General features: G+C 42.9%; 1 protein-coding gene across 1 annotated transcript in view; it reads right to left on the bottom strand.

Annotated features, from left to right (window-relative positions):
- Nucleotides 1–10,941, bottom strand: part of LOC139542703 (helicase ARIP4-like) — a 101,628-nt gene extending 90,687 nt beyond the window's left edge. Inside the window, exon 1 of the mRNA XM_071348468.1 lies at nucleotides 10,786–10,941. The gene's annotated coding sequence lies outside the window, so the exon portion shown is untranslated. The remainder of the gene's footprint in view (nucleotides 1–10,785) is intronic.
- Between the last annotated feature and the right edge of the window lie 10,036 nt (nucleotides 10,942–20,977).

Below are 20,977 nucleotides of genomic sequence, written 5' to 3'. Positions count from 1 at the left end.
TTTATTTAATTTTTTTTACATTTATTTGTAATAATGACAATTACAACAATACTGAATGAACACTTATTTTAACTTAATATAATACATTAATAAAAATCAATTTAGCCTCAAATAAATAATGAAACATGTTCAATTTGGTTTAAATAATGCAAAAACAAAGTGTTGGAAAAGAAAGTAAAAGTGCAATATGTGCCATGTAAAAAAGCTAACGTTTAAGTTCCTTGCTCAGAACATGAGAACATATGAAAGCTGGTGGTTCCTTTTAACATGAGACTTCAATATTCCAAGGTAAGAGGCTTTAGATTGTAGTTAATATAGTATTTATAGGACTATTTCTCTCTATACCATTTGTATTCCATATACCTTTGACTATTGGATGTTCTTATAGGCACTTTAGTATTGCCAGTGTAACAGTATAGCTTCCGTCCCTCTCCTCGCTCCTACCTGGGCTCGAACGAGGAACACATCGACAACAGACACCCTCGAAGTAGCGTTACCCATGCAGAGCAAGGGGAACAACTACTCCAAGTCTCAGAGCGAGTGACGTTTGAAACGCTATTAGCGCGCACCCCGCTAACTAGCTAGCCATTTCACATCGGTTACACCAGCCTAATCTCGGGAGTTGATAGGCTTGAAGTCATAAACAGCGCAATGCTTGAAGCACAGTGAAGAGCTGCTGGCAAAACGCACGAAAGTGCTGTTTGAATGAATGCTTATGAGCCTGCTGCTGCCTACCATCGCTCAGTCAGACTGCTCTATCAAATATCAAATCATAGACTTAATCATAACATAATAACACACAGAAATACGAGCCTTTGGTCATTAATATGGTCGAATCCGGAAACTATCATTTCGAAAACAAAACGTTTATTATTATCGCATATACCCTGACTCTGCGTGCAATGAACGCAAGAGAAGTGACACAATTTCCCCTGGTTAATATTGCCTGCTAACCTGGATTTCTTTTAGCTAAATATGCAGGTAAAAAAATATATACACTTCTGTGTATTGATTTTAAGAAAGGCATTGATGTTTATGGTTAGGTACACGTTGGAGCAACGACAGTCCTTTTTCCGCAAATGCGCACTGCATCGATTATATGCAACGCAGGACACGCTAGATAAACTAGTAATATCATCAACCATGTGTAGTTAGTGATTATGATTGATTGATTGTTTTTTATAAGATAAGTTTAATGCTAGCTAGCAACTTACCTTGGCTTCTTACTGCATTCGCGTAACAGGCAGGCTCCTCGTGGAGTGCAATGAGAGGCAGGTGGTTAGAGCGTTGGACTAGTTAACTGTAAGGTTGCAAGATTGAATCCCCGAGCTGGTAAAAGACCTAAAGGGCTTCAAAAGGTGCTCACAGACATCAGAAAGGCTCCACAGCCCACTATCTAAAAATGGATGAGTCCATTCATACAGCAGGCCGGCAAGAATCTTTGTATCGGTAAGCCATTTCATCACTATGAAACCGTAAAAGACATTTCATCACCATGTAACCGTAAAAGCCATTTCATCACCATGCAACCGTAAAAGCCATTTCATCACCATGTAACCGTGAAAGACATTTCATCACCATGTAACCGTAAAAGACATTTCATCACCATGTAACCGTAAAAGCCATTTCATCACCATGTAACCGTAAAAGCCATTTCATCACCATGTAACCGTAAAAGCCATTTCATCACTACGTAACCGTAAATTTTCCATTTGACAAGTTCAACATAAGCTGGTCAATTTGCTTGTATAACAAAAGGCATGTTGGGTAAGATTAAAGTACTATTTAGAGACATTAAAAAAAGTCATCGAGTCATAATATAATTGTTTTGCTTTGGTGGTTCATAATGCAAATTACTTTAACAACCGCCACCAAATTACATATTCCTCGCTAGGGTCATTAACCTACATTCAGCATTTAGCCTAGTGGTCAGGCATGCAGACAGTGAGCCAATGAAATAGCACCCTGAGGACTCTATTAAAAAAAGTTTGTTCACAGCAGCGAGTGACAATGCTGACCCCAGGTCACCCAGGTATTTTTAGGAGATAAACTAGTCAACACAGGATCCTCCTCTAACACAGGTTCCCTAGTAAACCCCTTCCACGTTCCTGATGGACAGACACACATCAAACTCCAGGACTACGTAATGCCAGGGAAAAGGTCACACTAGCCCATCTTATTGTAGGCAAAAAGGTGAAATAGCAATGTTATAGCCTACAACCTAGATCATTCCCTTCACCAATAAACTATAGTGGATGTGAAAAAACAGTTAGTCTGCGGGATCTGTCCAATCAGGTTTGAGCGAAGGGCCACTGGGGTAACTTGGAAACAATAGACCAAAGATATTCAACTCTTAAGGCGTCAGCATGCTTCAGTCCGGCAAGGTGAACAGAATGAGAGTGCTCACCTACTCCCTTAAAAAAGACCTTCGCTTGAAAACCTTGAAGTATACACTTCCTCAAAATAGTCTGAATTAATCTAAGATAACTCAAATCTGTCATTAATTTTGTCGCGCAATTTTTCATCTGACTAGAATACTCGGTGCAGTATTTCTCAAGTCAAAAAATGTGCCTGAGGACAAGTCGTCTCTTGTTGAATCTCTACTGCTGACCAAATCACTGGCAAGGGGCGTAGACCTTGGCTAATGACTTCGGCTGTCCGGAGAAAAAAAGAAAAAAAGTGGCTGAACAGCCCCCGCAAAAAACCTAGCCGAAGTCCCAAACTAACAAAAACGTCACTAAATGCTGTCATAATATATGTACAAACTGCTCTGAACGATTTCGGCTGGGAAGCATGCGAACGCCTTTACCCTAATAGGTCCGGAGCCTGCTGGTTTTTTGTTCTACCTGAAAGTTAAAGGTGGTGGGGAACAATGGAGGGGGAAAAGGGGGGGGGGAAATCTGTGGAACTGGCTTCGAGTTCCAGAGTTGAGTTTGAGGGCAATAGATAGTAGGGCCGGGACAATACCAGTATCGCGATACTCGTTAGTATCATAGCAAGTAAACAAGTAGCAAGTAAACACGAAGCGGATTTAACTTTTTAGGAAAACAGCCCTAATGTTGGAAACAAATATCTTTATGTTTTCATCCAGAGTCACATTTATTTATTTTCCAAGCTATAGCACACAATCATTCACATACAGCAGGTTAAAGGACCAATGAGTTTGATCTGTTACGCGTTTTCATTTTTGGAATGGAAAGATATTGCAATACTGGTATCATCCCGGCCCTAATAGACAGGTGTGGACAGGAAAAGACATCTAAAAAGGAGTGGTCCGGGATCGCATATCTACGTGGGGGTTAGTGTGCACAGACAGGGTTTCTGCTCAACAATCACCTGCTAACATCAACAACAGTGGTGCTGTAGCCTAGATAAGGACAGACATCCCACCTTCCCTCACAACTCACTTACATAAAACAGCAGACAGACACTGCTTCATATCCAGTGACCTACACAAACCAAAACTGAGATGGGGGTGCACTGCACACACGTAGTAAATCAAAGATATAGACCTTAGACACACCACATACATTGTTTTTACGTTGTGAATGGTGGGGTGTTGGAGGAGAAAAAAGGCTCCCTTAAAACATTGAAATCAGCAGCCTGAAAAGTGTCTGAGGGATAGGCTATTATTGATGATCTTAGCCTCAACATTTTCCAAACTAATTATTTCAAGAAACAAGCAGCCAACAAGCAAAAACAGAGCTCTCATTGAAACAGCCCCAAAACCTAAAAAGGTGCTTTTTTGTCACACCACACAATGCCACAAGTTGATGGAACGTGCGATTGGCATGATGACTGCAGGAATGTCCACCAGAGCTGTTGCTAGATGATTGAAAGTTAACGTTGGAGGCTTATGGTAAAGAAATTGTTTTAGAGAATATGGCAGTACGTCCAAGCGGCATCACAACCGCAGACCACGTGTAATCATGCAAGCCAAGGAAATCCACATCCGGCTTCTTCACCTGTGGGATTGATGAGACCAGCCACCCGGAACTGGGATTAGTCGGACCAGGCCATGTTTTTCCACTCCACAATTGTCCAGTGTTGGTGATCGCGTGCCCGCTGGAGACGCTTCTTCTTGTTTTTAGCTGATAGGAGTGGAACCCGTTGTGGTCGTCTACTGCAATAGCCCAGCTGTGACAAGGACCGGTGAGTTGTGCATTCCCAGATGGCGTTCTGCACACGAATGTTGTACCTGGCACCGACGATCATACCATGCTCAAAGTCACTTAGAATGGGCAAAGTGAGTGACCTAACATTCAAACGAACAGTAACTGAATGCCTTGATGCCTGTTTTATATAGCAAGCCACGTGACTCACTGATTTGTTTAGCACTTTTTTGGTTACTACATGATTCCGTGTATTATTTCATAGTTTTGATGCCGTCACTATTATTCTACAATGTAGAAAATAGTAAAAATAAAGAAAAACCCTACAGCCCGGGTTTGATAACAGGCTGTGTCGCAGCTGGCTGCGACGGGGAGACCTATGAGGCGGCGCACAGTTGGTCCAGCGTCGTCCGGGTTAGGGGAAGGTTTGGCTGGTCCTTGTCCCATCGCACTCTAGCGACTGTGGCAGGCCAGGCGCATGCACACGGACTTCAGTCGCACGGTGTTTCCTCCGACACATTGTTGCGGCTGGCTACCGGGTTAAGTGAGCAGTATATAGCATTTACATAAGTATTCAGACCCTTCACTCAATACTTTGTTGAAGCACCTTTGGCAGCGATTACAGCCTTGAGCCTCTTTGGTATGACACTACAAGCTTAGCACACCTGTATTTGGGGAATTTCTCCCATTCTTCTCTGCAGATCCTCTCAAGCTTTGTCAGGTTGGATGGAGAGCATCACTGCACAGCTATTTTCAGGTCTTTCCAGAGATGTTTGAACAGGTTCAAGTCAGGGCTCTGGCTGGGCCACTCAAGGACTTTGAGACATGTCCCGAAGCCACTCCTGCACGGTCTTGGCTGTGTGCTTAGGGTCGTTGTCCTGTTGGAAGGTGAACCGTCACCCCAGTCTGAAGTCCTGAGAGCTCTGGAGCAGGTTTTCATCAGGGGTTTCTCTGTACTTTTCTCCATTCATTTTTCTCTTGATCCTGACTAGTCTCCCAGTCACTGCTGCTGAAAAACACGGAAAAACGGAAAAAGCACACCATGCTATAATCTGAGTACAGCGCTCCGAGACCAAATAAACCATAAAGATATCCGCCATTTTTTGGAGTCAACAGAAGTCAGAAATAGTATGATAAATATTCACTTACCTTTGATGATCTTCATCAGAATGCACTAAATGTTTGTTTTGTTCGATATAGTCCATCATTTATGTCCAAATACCTTCATTTTGTTTGCGCGTTCAGTCCAGTAATCCACATTCATGACGCGCAGTTAAGACAAAGTCAAACAACTCCATTACAGTTTGTAGAAACATGTCAAACGATGTATAGAATCAATCTTTAGGATGTTTTTAACATAAATCTCAAGAATGTTTCAACCGGAGAATTCCTTTGTCTTCAGAAATGCTATGGAAAGCAGGTCGCTCTCACGTGACCACGCATGTTCAGCTCGTGCCAGACACCTGACTCAAATAGCTCTCCTTCCCTCATTCTTCACAGTAGAAGCATCAAACAAGGTTTTAAAGACTGTTGACATCTAGTGGAAGCCTTAGGAAGTGCAAAATGACCAATATCCCACTGTATGTTAGATAGACAAACCTACAAACCTCAGATTTCCCACTTCCTGGTTGGATTTTTTCTCTGGTTTTTGCCTGCCATATGAGTTCTGTTATACTCACAGACATCATTCAAACAGTTTTAGAAACTTCAGAGTGTGCATATCTTAGCCTCTGAGCCTGAGTAGGAGGCAGTTTACTCTGGGCACCTTTTCATCCAAGCTACTCAAAACTGCCACCCAGCCATAAGAAGATAAAGGCCTGATTGGTGGAGTGCTGCAGAGATGGTTGTCCTGGAAAGTTTCGGGGCTCCCGAGTGGCGCAGCAGTCTAAGGCACTGCATCTCAGTGCAAGAGGCATCACTACAGTCCCTGGTTCGAATCCAGGCTGCATCACATCCGGCTGTGATTGGGAGTCCCATAGGGCGGCGCACAATTGGCCCAGCATCGTCCGGGTTTGGCGCGGGTAGTCAGTCAATGTAAATAAGAATTTGTTCTTAACTGACTTGACTAGTTAAAAAGAAAAATATATATAAATAATCTTATCTCCGCAGAGGAACTCTGGAGCTCTGTCAGAGTGACCATTGGGTTCTTGGTCACCTCCCTGACCAAGGCCCTTCTCCCTCTATTGCTCAGTTCGGCAGAGCGGACAGCTATAGGAAGTCTTGGTGGTTCCAAACTTCCATTTCAGAATGACGGAGGCCAATGTGTTCTTGGGGACCTGCAATGCTTCAGGAATGTTTTGTGTAGAGGCAGCTCTGTGCATCGACACAATCCTGTCTCAGAGCTCTACGGACAATTCCTTCGACCTCATGGCTTGGTTTTTGTGTATATATAAACTCAGCAAAAAAAAGAAAACAGCCCTTCTTCAGGACCTTGTCTTTCAAAGACAATTTGTAAATCCAAATAACTTCACAGATCTTCATTGTAAAGGGTTTAAACACTGTTTCCCATGCTTGTTCAATGAACCATAAACAATTAATGAACATGCACCTGTAGAACGGTCGTTAAGACACTAACAGCTTACAGACAGTAGGTAATTAAGGTCACGGTTATGAAAACTTAGGACACTAAAGAGGCCTTTCTACTGACTCTGAAAAACACCAAAAGAAAGATGCCCAGGGGCCCTGCTCATCTGCATGAATGTGCCTTAGGCATGCTGCAAGGAGGCATGAGGACTGCAGATGTGGGCAGGCAAATAAATTGCAATCTCCGTACTGTGAGACGCCTAAGACAGCGCTACAGGGAGACAGGACGGACAGCTGATCGTCCTCACAGGGGCAGACCACGTGTAACAGCACCTGCACAGGATCGGTACATCCGAACATCACACCTGCGGGACAGGTACAGGATGGAAACAACTGCCCGAGTTACACCAGGAACGTATAATACCTCCATCAGTGCTCAGACTGTCCGCAATAGGCTGAGAGAGGCTGGACTGAGGGCTTGTAGGCCCGTTGTAAGGCAGGTCCTCACCAGACATCACCGGCAAAAACGTTGCCTATGGGCACAAACCCACCGTCGCTGGACCAGACAGGACTGGCAAAAAGTGCTCCTCACTGACGAGTCACAGTTTTGTCTCACCAGGGGTGATGGTCGGATTCGCATTTATCGTCGAAGGAATGAGCGTTACACCGAGGCCTGTACTCTGGAGCGGGAGCGATTTGGAGGTGGAGGGTCCATCATGGTCTGGGCCGGTGTGTCACAGCATCATCGGACTGAGCTTGTTGTCAATGCAGGCAATCTCAACACTGTGCTTTACAGGGAAGTCATCCTCCTCCCTCATGTGGTAGCCTCCCTGCAGGCCCATCCTGACATGACCCTCCAGCACCAGGACACCTACACCACCCGATGTCTCAGGAAGGCCATAAAGATCATCAAGGACAACAACCACCCGAGCCACTGCCTGTTCACCCCGCTATCATCCAGAAGGCGAGGTCAGTACAGGTGCATCAAAGCAGGGACCGAGAGACTGAAAAACAGCTTCTATCTCAAGGCCATCAGACTGTTAAACAGCCACCACTAACATTTAGTGGCTGCTGCCAACATACTGACTCAACTCCAGCCACTTTAATAATGGGAATTGATGGAAATGTATGTAAAAATGTATCACTAACCACTTTAAACAATGCCACTTAATATAATGTTTACATACCCTACATTACTCATCTCATATGTATATACTGTACTCTATATCATCTACTGCATCTTGCCATCTTTATGTAATACATGTATCACTAGCCACTTTAAACTATGCCACTTTATGTTTATATACCCTACATTACTCATCTCATATGTATATACTGTACTCTATACCATCTACTACATCTTGCCTATGCCGTTCTGTACCATCACTCATTCATAAATCTTCATGTACATATTCTTTATTCCTTTACACTTGTGTGTGTATAAGGTAGTAGTTGTGGAATTGTTAGGTTAGATTACTCGTTGGTTATTACTGCATTGTCGGAACTAGAAGCACAAGCATTTCGCTACACTCGCATTAACATCTGCTAACCATGTGATGTGACAAATAAAATTTGATTTGAGCATGACAATGCCACCAGCCATACTGCTAGTTTTGTGTGGGATTTCCTGCAAGACAGGATTGTCAGTGTTCTGCCATGGCCAGCGAAGATCCCGGATCTCAATCCCATTGAGCACGTCTGGGACCTGTTGGATCGGAGGGTGAGTGCTAGGGCCATTCCCCCCAGAAATATCTGGGAACTTGCAGGAGCCTTGGTGGAAGAGTGGGGTAACATCTCACAGCAATAACTGGCAAATCTGGTGCAGCCCATGAGATGCACTGCAGTACTTAATGCAGCTGGTGTCCACACAAGATACTGACTGTTACTTTTGATTTGGACCCGCCCTTTCTTCAGGGACACATTATTCAATTTCTGTTAGTCAAATGTCTGTGGAACTTGTTCAGTTTATGTACACAGTTCAAGGTAGGAGAAAGGAGATGGAAGAAAAGTGCGGCTCCCCATTTCGGGATGGCCAGGAGCAAGGGAGTGCGTAGGAGACATTTGGGCTGTGTCACGACACCCTCCCTCGCCTGCAGGTCTCCCTCTGTGCCTGTTCGCAGGAACAGAGTGAGCAAGCAAAGGAGTGCCAGTAGCAGCCACCCCCGGACCTTCTAAAGGATTAGTCCATTTAAAATGTTCCCGATAGATCAAACCTGGAATCTGTGTGCTGCTCTGAGACACTCCTCACGTTGAACAGAAGTGGCTCAGCGACAACCTCCAGGGAAAAGACAGAGAGAATAGACATACTCTGAGCATAAAGGTGTACTGTGTTGTGTGGTTAAGACTTTTCAGTGTGACCCAAGGGGATAAGAAGAGACACTAACCACAACGTTGATGGAGTGGTTGATTTGACCATGCTTGTCACTTATGAACATTTTGAACATCTTGGCATAGTTCTGTTATAATCTCCACCCGGCACAGCCAGAAGAGGACTGGCCACCCCTCATAGCCTGGTTCCTCTAGGTTTCTTCCTAGGTTTTGGCCCTTCACCATGGAGTTGAGTTTAGTCAGCTAAGGTTGACGAAGGTACACATTTCAGTCAACACTTCAGCAAGCAATGCCACCAAAGTGAATTATTATTTGACTGTTGTAGATTGAATATGTTTCATTGTTGTCAAAGGTTTTGGCCTTTCTAGGGAGTTTTTCCTAGCCACCGTGCTTCTACACCTGCATTGCTTGCTGTTTGGGGTTTTAGGCTGGGTTTCTGTACAGCACTTCGAGATATTAGCTGATGTACGACGGGCTATATAAAATAAACTTGATTTTATTAAAAGTAAAGAAATTAACTGCTGTAGAAATAATAAATGTCTGCTCACCATGACAATGGACTCACACGGAACCAATGGGAAATTGAAGACAAATTGGCCAACAACAATAAACGTTACGAGAGCAATCTAAAAAGAACAAGGTGTGACAGCTTAAAATTACAGAAAAAAAACGTTTCATCTTCCCCAAGTGCTCACAGAACAGTTCATGTTGGGTTTGGACTGGGTAGAGTTCATTGGATACATTATGTAAGGGGGAATTAAGAAAATGTCTTTGAATTCCCTTCAACAAAAGAACCAGCAGTTAATCCAAGTGACCAGGGCAAAGAGCCTCATCCCTTAGATATTTTTAAAGATGACAAAGTGGAATCTGTGGCAAGTCACAATTCTTATTCCGCAAAAATAAATGGTACAAATCTTGCTGAGGCAGATATGACTACATCTAAAAAGATTTACAGAAGATAAGAACATGCATGACTTTAGTTATGTCACACCAAAAAACAACAACAAAAACCAAAGATTGAACTAGCTGACGAGGGTGAATTCAGCTCCAACTACATCTACTGTATTTTCCCAAGGTCAATACTTAAAAAATGTATACATTATGAAACGCTTAGGCCTACCTTGTACTTATGCTTGTAATCTGTAGTTGCATAGCTTTGTTTGCTGAAATCCATAATTTTTAGTAACACATTAATCAAATACAACCAACTGTTTCCTCATTGTTGATCTAAGACTGCAACTCAGCGTGAATGCGCATGTGCCAATTCAATCGCAACAAGGAAAGAGTTGGTAGTATTTGATTAAATATTTAATTAAAACGTTCGGATTCCAGCAAATAAAGAAAGGCAGACAACTAGAGGGTAAATTAAATGTACATTTTTGGAAGTATTGACCTTGTGCGACTAAATGTAGTTGGAGCTGAATTCTTCAAAGCCTGGTCTCTGCTCAACTCCGTTGATGTTCATCAGAAACGTCCTTCACCATGGAGTTGAGTTTAGTCAGCTAAGGTTGACGAAGGTACACATTTCAGTCAACACTTCAGCAAGCAATGCCACCAAAGTGAATTATTATTTGACTGTTGTAGATTGAATATGTTTCATTGTTGTCATTCTATTTCCACTGCTTTGTTGTAAGGCTTATGAAAAAGCACACGTTTCATAACATGCATTCACTGCAATGGCAATGCAGTCTGAGCACCGATGATGTTTACTAGGCTCCCATTGTCCACAGTTGACACACTGGGCAGACGAAACACGACTAATGTTTTAACAATGACATCTCCCACAATTACATGTGGCATGCAAACGAAAATGTACCCTTACCTTTCGCATTCGCTACGTGAAATTTCTTGAATAATTTGCATTCAATGGTCAATTAATTTGCATTCAATTGTCAATACATTTTCTGTTACATACAGGTTAAGATTTCTTTCATCAGTTTCTTGAGGAGCAACGATGCTGTCTGTCCCCTTCAGGAATACAAAAAACAATTCGAGAGTTCCGGAAACGCACAGCCAAAATCTTAAGAAATTCGGCGAAAATGGGGATCAAATTGATTGAGAGACATGATCAGTTTACGTAATACATTAATATGCATAAAGTTAAATAAGCCGTCAACCAAGTAGGTGCAAGCAAACTAATTATTATGTTGATTCACTTATTTTTTTGCTACAAATTGAGCTCAACTGCACTTCAGACAGACAATTAATATTCAATTGCTATACCAGGAAATAAAGAAATATGTTAAATGCGGCCTGAATATCAAATATCAAACAGCCAAAACCATAAAATGAACCCATTTTAGATTGTTGTCCAATTTCTATGGATTTTCAATTAATGACATGGAAGCTTTTCCAGGTCTACATTTTCTCTCTTCTTACACAGTAACCTTGTATTCTGAGTTAATTGATCGATGGAATGGTAATTAACAGAGTATTTTGCCATATATTTCACGCAGTATCTGTAGTAGGCTAGTAGTCTACTGGATTATCTTCATAAAGCAGTCCGCATCACCTCTAAATTATCTCATTCTCGTGGCGCCCCCTACTGGCCAACTATGTTAAACGCTCCTTGATTTAGTTATGAACCCGCTTTTCACGCACTTCTGGTTCGTCGCAGGGTTTTTCTTCTTTGTCAATGTCACGTGTGACATTATACAAATTAACATATTCGTTCGAGCAAAAACAAAAAAACTAACTCAGAGTTAAGATGTTCAACTCTCGGCAGGTAGCCTTGAGGTTGGAGAGGCGAGCCAGGAACCAGAGTGTTGCCAGATTGAATCCCAGGTAGGAAGAATCTGGTGGGAAGTGAGCTGGCAACTGGAGGATTTCTGGTGTCAGATTCTAGATGCCATCACCTGCTGCTGTGCCCTTGAGCAAGGCACTTAACCCACCCACAACAACTCCCCTTGGCAGCCCCCCACACCTCTCCAAACAAAACACTATATGTAGGCCCGTGTGTCTTTCGGAGGGGTTGGGTTAAAACCAGAAGTCAAATTTCAGTTGGACCTTGTGGGCAATTGAACAAAAAAGTTATCTTAATCTTAAAAAATATAAATAGGCCTACTATCAGTAGGCTATAACATGTAACCACAATCTATTGGTCAGTCTATGTCTAAAATACAATTGGTCAGATTTTTTATACCCATTCCCTAATCACAATATGTTTTGTTTTGTATTACCATTGTGATTGGTCCTTGAACCCATGGGAGGCCATTTAGAAATCTATAAAACCCTCCTTCAATTTTAGATAGAAAGAAGATATCTGACCGTTGGTTTCAACACAATATGCTCATGTTCGCATATACCGATTCCTGGACCATCTATATTAGTTTTGCATCCGGTTAACATGGCCAACTTCACATACACACTAGCCCTTAGGCAGCGTTAAAACAACTTGGAACTCAGTAAAATACGAGGTCAAATCATGACGTCAGTGGTCTTCAGGTCGGAAAGTCGGAGCTCTAGAAAGAGGCCCGAGTTGGAATTCCGAGTTAGATGACCATTCAAATCGATTTTTCCCAGTCAGACCTAGTTTTTTTCCGAGTCCCCTGTCGTTTTGAACGCATTGAATTTGGAAATCAAACATTTCCCTAAATCCCAGTTCTGAGTTCCCATTTGTTTTGAACGCGGCATCAGCACGCACATGGAGCAGCTTCAGCAGCAACAAAATCATGCAAAAACATGACAGACGATGGATGAATATGACATTTTAAAATCTTTGGCTGTGAGTGATGGAAAAAAATGGCCTCAGTGACAATTATTAGAATAATTAAATGAACGTTTTGTGCACAAAGGTCATGACAAAAGAGTTTTATTAGGAATTTTCTAATCTGACTTCTCAATCTTTCTGGGCGGGTGTCAGTTAAACTGCAGTACCGAAGCAAGACTGTAGGAGCTGTCTAAACCATGCTTCTCGACCGGAACCCTGGCCCCTTGGTAAAAACCCCAATGAAGACTCGGGGCCTGTGTGGTGACACCAGTGGAGGCTGGTGGGACAAGCTATAAGAGGACGGCTCATTGTAAAGGCTGGAATGGAATTATGGAAAAGAGTCAAACTTGGTTTCCATATGATTTGATTGATTAGGATCCCCCTTAGCCGACACCAATGGCAACAGCTAGTCTTACTAGTGTCTGACATATAACGAAAAATACATTACAGACAAAAGACTTTACAATTTACATACATTAAAAACATGAACATATAGTGTGTGCATCTATTAGTTCCACGTACATGTCAGTACATACACACAACAAGTAGGTCACATGGGGGAGAGGCATTGTGCCGTGAGGTGTTGCTTTCTTTGTTTTTTGAAACCAGGTTTTCTGTTCACTTGTGCTATATAAGATGGAAGGGAGTTCCATTCAATCATGGCGCTGTATAATACTGTATGTTTCCTTGAATTTGTTCTGGACCTGGGGACTGTGAAAAGACCCCTGGTGGCAAGTCTGGTGGGGTAAGTGTGTGTGTCAGTGCTGTGTGTAAGTTGCAGTTTAGCTAGGTCTTTCTCTATGTTGGATGTGTTTGATACAGTTCCATTTATTCCATTCCATCCATTACTATGAGCCCATCCTCCTATGGTTCCTCCCACCAGCCTCCTCCAGGTGACACTCATTGTTCTCGGAACTGATGGCTTCTATTGTTGTGGCAAGATGGGGTACAGCTACGGGCCAAACGTTGCATGTTCATGTTGCGTTGGGGACAACTGTAGCATTTTAGCTAAACCTAATCCTTAACCTTTTCCTAACCTTAACCCAATTTTCCTTACCTGCTACGTTAATTCTCCTAATCTGCTACGTTAATTCTCCTAACCTGCTACGTTAGCTATCCTAACCTGCTTTGTGAAGTCAAGCTATCAGTTCCCGAGAAACTATCAGTGTCACCACACCTGCAAACTTGAGGTTATATCAATAAAGACCTGTTTTTATCAACTTCCATTGCCGAATTCCCTTTTCACTTCAGTTGTCTCCTCAAATCATTTACCTGGTTGGAAAGCGATGTAGTGGCAGTGTTCACTTCCACTCTAACAAGCAGACAGAATTGATCTGTAAAAAATCATTAATTAGCTAATTAGCTAAAGTCATATCCTTTTGGTCCTTTTCTCTTCTAAACTTGAAATAATGACTTTGTTTTTCCACAACAGCACACTGAAAATGTGTGGAGTGTTTGGAATGATAGGAGTCAGAGCAAGTTTAATGGGGGCGTGGAGACTACTCCCACTGGGCACAGACGTCAATTCAACGTCTATTTCATGTTTGTTCAATGTAATTGAATTGAAATGATGTCAAATCAACGTTGATTCAACCAGTGGGGGTCCAGTAGCTACAGATTGTTACACCAGATAATGTAATTTACCAAAGATTTTTGATACATTAACTGGTGTAACAATCTGTAGCTAGGAGACTATTGAAGACTGATCTTGACTTATGATGAGTTTTGTGAGTGGAACCTTTTGTAGTTGCAGACATCTACGCTACAGCATTTACCTTTACTAGCTATCAGACTTGGGTCAAACCAATGCAGATGTTAAACCAAATGTATGGCCCTTTCACATTGAATCTTTTCTCTCTGTCTGTTTATTCTTCCCCAATATTTTGTTCTATGTTATGATGGCATGTTATCTATCTATTCTGTCTATCATCTGTAATAACTCTTCTCTCAGCTCAAATACAGTCAGTCAACCCTCTGTCTGTCTCCCAATCCCTCGACAGGGATCTGAAGGGTTTGTGAATGTAGTTGGAGATTGAGACCAAAATAAGTGGCCAGAGAGCTAAAGGCCCTGAGCCAGTGAACTTGTTCCAATTTCCTGAGGAGCCGTCGTTGTTGCTTCCCTCACTGTTCCTCTGATCCCCTGCATCAAAATCACAACGAGCCTTGGCTGGCACTCAGTCAGGCAGGCAGTCTGGGCTGTGCTCTGCAATGTAAATTCAGCAGCTTTACACCACCAGTGCCTAAAATTACCCTATTTCAGCCCAGTCTAGCTCCTCCTGGGAGAGATGCAGTCCTTCTTCCATTTCAAGGCTCTGTCAGTTTTCTGTGCTTTTTCATGTTTGTTTTTAAATCCTCTACTGTGAGACAGAGCAAAGCAGGGCCCATTCTGACAGTGGTCTCGATACACCTAGCGCTGAGAGAGAAGCATCATACCCAACTGCCATTCCAGGATTATTTTATTATTTTGGTAGGCCTAAACAGGGGTTACCTGGGGCCATGTAACCTTTCCTTACTTATTGAATCAGATGTTTAAGTTTGTGTTTAAGAATGCAACCAAACCATACACACCCTTAATAATGTTTCTGACATTGATTACTGTAGTACTTGTATAGAAGGATGATAAAACTTGTCAACTGTTTGTGCAGGGTTTTTCTCCAGACTTACACGAACACAACTAATTGCAGGATCAAGTGTGTTAAATTAGGACTGGAACAAAATCCTGTAAGAGGGTGGTTCTCCAGGAGAAGGGTGGCTCTACAGGAGAAGGGTGGTTCTCCAGGAGAAGGGTGGCTCTACAGGAGAAGGGTGGTTCTCCAGGAGAAGGGTGGCTCTACAGGAGGAGGGTGGCTCTCCAGGAGAAGGGTGGCTCTCCAGGAGAAGGGTGGCTCTCCAGGAGGAGGGTGGACCGCCCTTGTTCTTCTACACCAATTTATCACATTACTGATGATGATGATGCTGTTTGCAGCTGTTAGTGCAATGATGGTATTCCTCCACTAGATGGGGTAACTCACAATGGTAATTTTCCTAGTGCAGTCTGACAAGCATTTAGGTTCCATGGTTACCACCAAACAGCTCTCATGTAGCTATAGGCCACCATGCTTTTAAGTTTAAGTCATTATAACAAATCTGTTTTGGAGCACAGCTGGAATAAATAGACCTGTAGGAACCAAACAGAGCATTTTACCCTTGATAATTCCATCTGCTTTTCTTCTGTACTGTAGAATCAGATGACTGCCTCACTGCTTATTTCTCAGTGGTGCCATATGCTGTTTTAAATCAAATCAGGGTCTCACGTCATCATGCGTGTTACAAGCCATACCATCACAGCCTGTAAGTTGTCCTATAGAGTGCTTACAGGGCTAACATGCCATATTAATTACCACACGGCTGCTTTATACATTGTTGGCATGATACCACGTTATCACCGTGAGGGGTTAATAAGCTTGTTTTATTATGCAATTATAAACCAAATTTGGACTAATTTGAGAAATGAGGACCTGGTGATGTGGAGTTTTAAACTCACTTAAGAGATATTCACAAACTCTCCTCCCTCCCAAACCTATCCTCAGACTACCCTTGTTGCAGCTCTACGTGTCCTGAAGTCTGAAAACACTCCAACATTCCAACACGCCACAAACATAATCAAATGTCAAAATATCTTTCAACACAGCTCCCACCAAGCCTCTGCAATGTTATGAGTAGATATATTTTTTTGTCAGAAACGGGTCTTCAATTACCCAGCAAGGAAAATGTGGATGTCTTGCAGTGGTGGTGACTGACTGCTTTGCTCAGGATCTCTCTCTTTCTCTCTCTCTCTCTCAGCCATCTGTCTCTCAGATTTCCCATGGGTTTCTTTATACAGCATTGGCAAGCCAGCAACATGTTCTGTTCAGACAGCAGGGAGAGACTGTCAAATATCCACTCTATTGTGGGAGAGAGGAGAGGTGGAGAGTGAGATGGGGAGGACAGGGGAAGAGAGGGAAAGGTAGTAGGAGGGAGGGAGTGGTGGAGAGGGATGGAGAGACCTCAATGTAGGGCAGGTAGTGAATTAACCCATTCATGAAAGGGATAGGTAGGGGTGTGTGTCCTGTCAATTCCAGGTGGATTAGGCTAGGCTATATGCTATAGCCTATATGGATATAATTCATATAGGCAGGGCTTGATCTCAGAGCCATATTTAACTATATACAGTTACCGTATTTTTATATATGGCTCTGTGCTAAGTGTTCCTCTGGCATCGCATTTACTCTCCTCTTCTGGCAATGCCCAGGCTTTCCTAATCATGTTGAAACTGATATGACAGATATAGACCGGTTGCTCTGTGGTTGACGGGCCTATGGGGCAGTGTATTGATCAACACAAGTTCTTCATTATACGGTAGTGAAGGTGATTGAGTCATTTGGAGTTTCAGGTATGAAGTTCTGTTTTAGATTCCAGTGATAGGCCTACTGCAGTACAAATGAAAACAGAGAGAAAATCTTTAGTTTAGCTCATTTATGGCATTACAGTAGGGATCTGTTCATTGCTGTCTATAGCTGTAGTCTAGTCTGACTGTGATGAGAGGGGGATCAGATAAACTACTGGCAGACTGGCACTGCCCAGCCTCTGCTCTTCTCTGTGGTCCAGGGAACAGGTGGGCAGCCAAAGTGCTGATCAACGCAGGCTTACTGCCAATCAATCATCCCAGCCAAGCCAATGGTTTTTCCCCATTCGTGCCGCCTGAGGTGGAGTGGTGTGTTGGCACATGCCTAATTTTTATCTCCTTAAGTATGCGCCACAACCTCCATATCATCAGTGTGACTGATAATGCCTGAGGCTGTCCATCCAAGATGCTTTGCTGGCCATTGGCAGATTATTTGATGGCTTTGGATCAGAATAGCAGCTCTGATGGTGGATGGAAGTTTAGGAACAAAGTTATTGTTTATTTAGCATAAAAGAGATTTGATCAACCTTGAAGTGGGGCGTAACCTGACATGATTTATTAATCTGTATTGTTGGGGTTCTTAAGGTCTTAGCGACACAACAGAAATATTGCTCTAGCCCTGGACCTGAAGTAGTGAAGGAATGCGCACAAACGACCTGGAACAAAGCTAGTCCTGCAGTAGCTTGAGAGAGCTACTGTGTTCATTTCCTGCTCAAAGAGGACATTGCAGTTACCATAAGTATTGATACACTCACAGAAATACAGGTTTAGATTTGTTCTTAAAGGGGTACAAACTCTGTCATGATACCCTGTAAGGTATGTCCTTTGTACCTTTAGTTGTAGGTACATAAACTCAACAAAAAAAGAAACGTCCCTTTTTCAGGACCGTGTCTTAGAAAGATTTTGGGATTTTTACAAATAACTTCACAGATCTTCAGTGTAAAGGGTTTTAACACTGTTTCCCATGCTTGTTCAATGAACCATAAACAATTACTAAACATACACCTGTGGAAAGGTTGTTAAGACACTAACAGCTTACAGACGGTAGGCAATTAAGGTCACGGTTATGAAAACTTAGGGCACTAAAGAGGCCTTTCTACTGACTCTGAAAAACACCAAAAGAAAGATGCCCAGGGTCCCTGCTCATCTGCGTGAACGTGCCTTAGGCCTGCTGCATGAGGACTGCAGATGTGGCCAGCGCAATAAATTGCAATGTCCGTACTGTGAGACGCCTAAGACAGCGCTACAGGGAGACAGAATGGACAGCTGATCGTCCTCGCAGTGGCAGACCACGTGTAACAACACCTGCGCAGGATCGGGTACATCCGAACATCACAGCTGCGGGACAGGTACAGGACGGCAACAACAACTGCCGAGTTACACCAGGAACGCACAATCCCTCCATCAGTGCTCAGACTGTCTGCAATAGGCTGAGAGAGGCTGGACTGAGGGCTTGTAGGCCTGTTGTAAGGCAGGTCCTCACCAGACATCACCGGCAAAAACGTCGCCTAGACAGGACTGGCAAAAAGTGCTCTTCACTGACGAGTCGCGGTTTTGTCTCACCAGGGGTGATGGTCGGATTCGCGTTTATCGTTGAAGGAATGAGCGTTACACCGAGGCCTGTACTCTGGAGCGGGATCGATTTGGAGGTGAAGGGTCCGTCATGGTCTGGGGTGGTGTGTCACAGCATCATCGGACTGAGCTTGTTGTCATTGCAGGCAATCTCAACGCTGTGCTTTACAGGGAAGACATCCTCCTCCCTCATGTGGTAGCCTTCCCGCAGGTTCATCCTGACATGACCCTCCAGCATGACAATGCCACCAGCCATACTGCTTACTTAAATGCTTACTTACAGCTCTAACCAATAGTGCAAAAAAGGTATTAGGTAAACAATAGGTAAGTAAAGAAATAAAAACAACAGTAAAAAGACAGTGAAAAACAGTGTGGTTTTTGGGTGTGGTTTTTGAGAATGTGTGATGATTGTACCCAGTGACGATTTTAGCATGTAAATATAGTTGGGGTCAGCAAAGCCACAACACAACACAACACTAAACAATACATTAATTGCACTATAACGGTGACAAATGGTGCCCACAAACTGTTAGGGCCTACATAAAGCTGCCCCAACAGCTGAGTCCCAACAGCAGTCCCAACACCTTACCACTGCTACACCTGGCTATCAGTGGTGCCTTGTCTGGCAGCGAAATAGTTCATTCAGACTTATTTACTGTCTTTTAAAAAAACATAGCTGATATGGCTGACTTGCTTAAACAAATTTGGTTTCTACTGACAACTGAGATGTGCAAACTATGGCATAAGGGAATGGCAAGCAGATTAGAGAGATTAGATTAGATATCTACCTGGCATATTACATCATTTGTGCAGCAGCATACAAGACATTTTTGGTCTCACCTTGTTGTACTGTGCTCACTTGAACAGGAAGGTGGCGTGGCGGTCCTTCGTGGGAAAATTTTGTCATCAAACTTCCTGCCATTCTCTGGATTTATGGTGCTATCAAGACAACTGGGAACTCTAAAAAAAATAAGGTCGTATCATGATGGTCGAATCAGTGATCTTCAGGTCGTAGCTTTAGAAAGAGGCCGAGTTCCCAACTTAAAATTCTGAGTTGGATGACCATTCAAAACGTCTTTTCCCAGTCGGAGCTTGTTTTTTCCCGAGTTCTCAGTTGTCTTGAACTCACTGAAATCAGATTTCCTAGTTCCGAATTAACAGTTGTTGTGAGCGCAGCAGAAATCATGCTGGATTGACAGCACGAACAATGTTGAATGTTTATCATTTTAAACTTGGAAAAGAGACCCTTAAACCCAGATTTGGGACCACAGACCTAATCCACTGAATTGCAGGCTAGTGATTGCTTTGCAATGCTTGCAGTTAGCCACTGATTCCTTCCAAACCACTCATTGTTGAATTTGCGATTTCCAACTTGTTGTGTAATATTTATGTCCAATGGCCGATGAGCACCGATACGTTTTATCTATAATTTATCTTTATTATTTCTCTTCATATGACAAGGATTAAAAAGGATTTGCCAGTAGATTGTTGACTTGATTCATGTTGATAACTGCTAGCTAAGATTTTGAAAGTATGATGTTGACATGATCCGTCCAATCAAAGCTACTGTAGATATAACGTGATTTGACGTAATTTTATCTGTGGCCAATGACCTTGAGCTTTCTTGGATGGACACTTCTAATGTAACTCTATGGCAGCACCCAAGGGGCTTGAATTTTTTTTAGCTCTACCCTTAGATTTGGCGGTGACGTAGTGTCCCCATGAGTGACAGAACACTGAGCCAGTCATGGCGCAACTAGAGAACATTACCAACCCCTACGCTCCCTAATTTCCCTGGCTGCCCCACCATCACAAAAAGCACTGAGCTAGGCTGAAACACCTGGATTATGGAGCTGCCTTACTCAAAAAAATGTTGTATGCGGCTTTATTAAGTAAAATTATTTTTATTTTACATTGTTTGCAAATTGATATGTGACACGTATTAATGCTAAAATAACATGCAAAACAGTCAAACCCCCTCCCCCATATTTTAGCTAAAAATATGGGGCTCAAAACAGAGCCCCACCTGCCCTGAATGACAGATCACCATGGATTGTATCTTTATATATTCAGAATATTGGGTGCAAATTATTTTATTGTATCCGCACATGTGCCCTAAATGGTACCGAACAGTACCATGTAAGCTTATAGACAGTCGTGAAGAGGGCACGACAAAGCCTATTCCCCCTCAGGGGACTGAAAATATTAGGCATGGGTCCTCAGATCCTCAAAAAGTTATACAGCTACAGCATCGAGAGCATCCTGACTGGTTGCATCACTGCCTGGTATGGCAACTACTCGGCCTCCGAC

This window comes from Salvelinus alpinus, chromosome 17 (genome assembly GCF_045679555.1).
Source record: "Salvelinus alpinus chromosome 17, SLU_Salpinus.1, whole genome shotgun sequence".
In the NCBI taxonomy this organism is placed as follows: domain Eukaryota; kingdom Metazoa; phylum Chordata; class Actinopteri; order Salmoniformes; family Salmonidae; genus Salvelinus; species Salvelinus alpinus.
The sequence above is the reverse complement of the archived record's forward strand: the minus strand, read 5'-3'. Positions and strand labels throughout refer to the sequence as shown.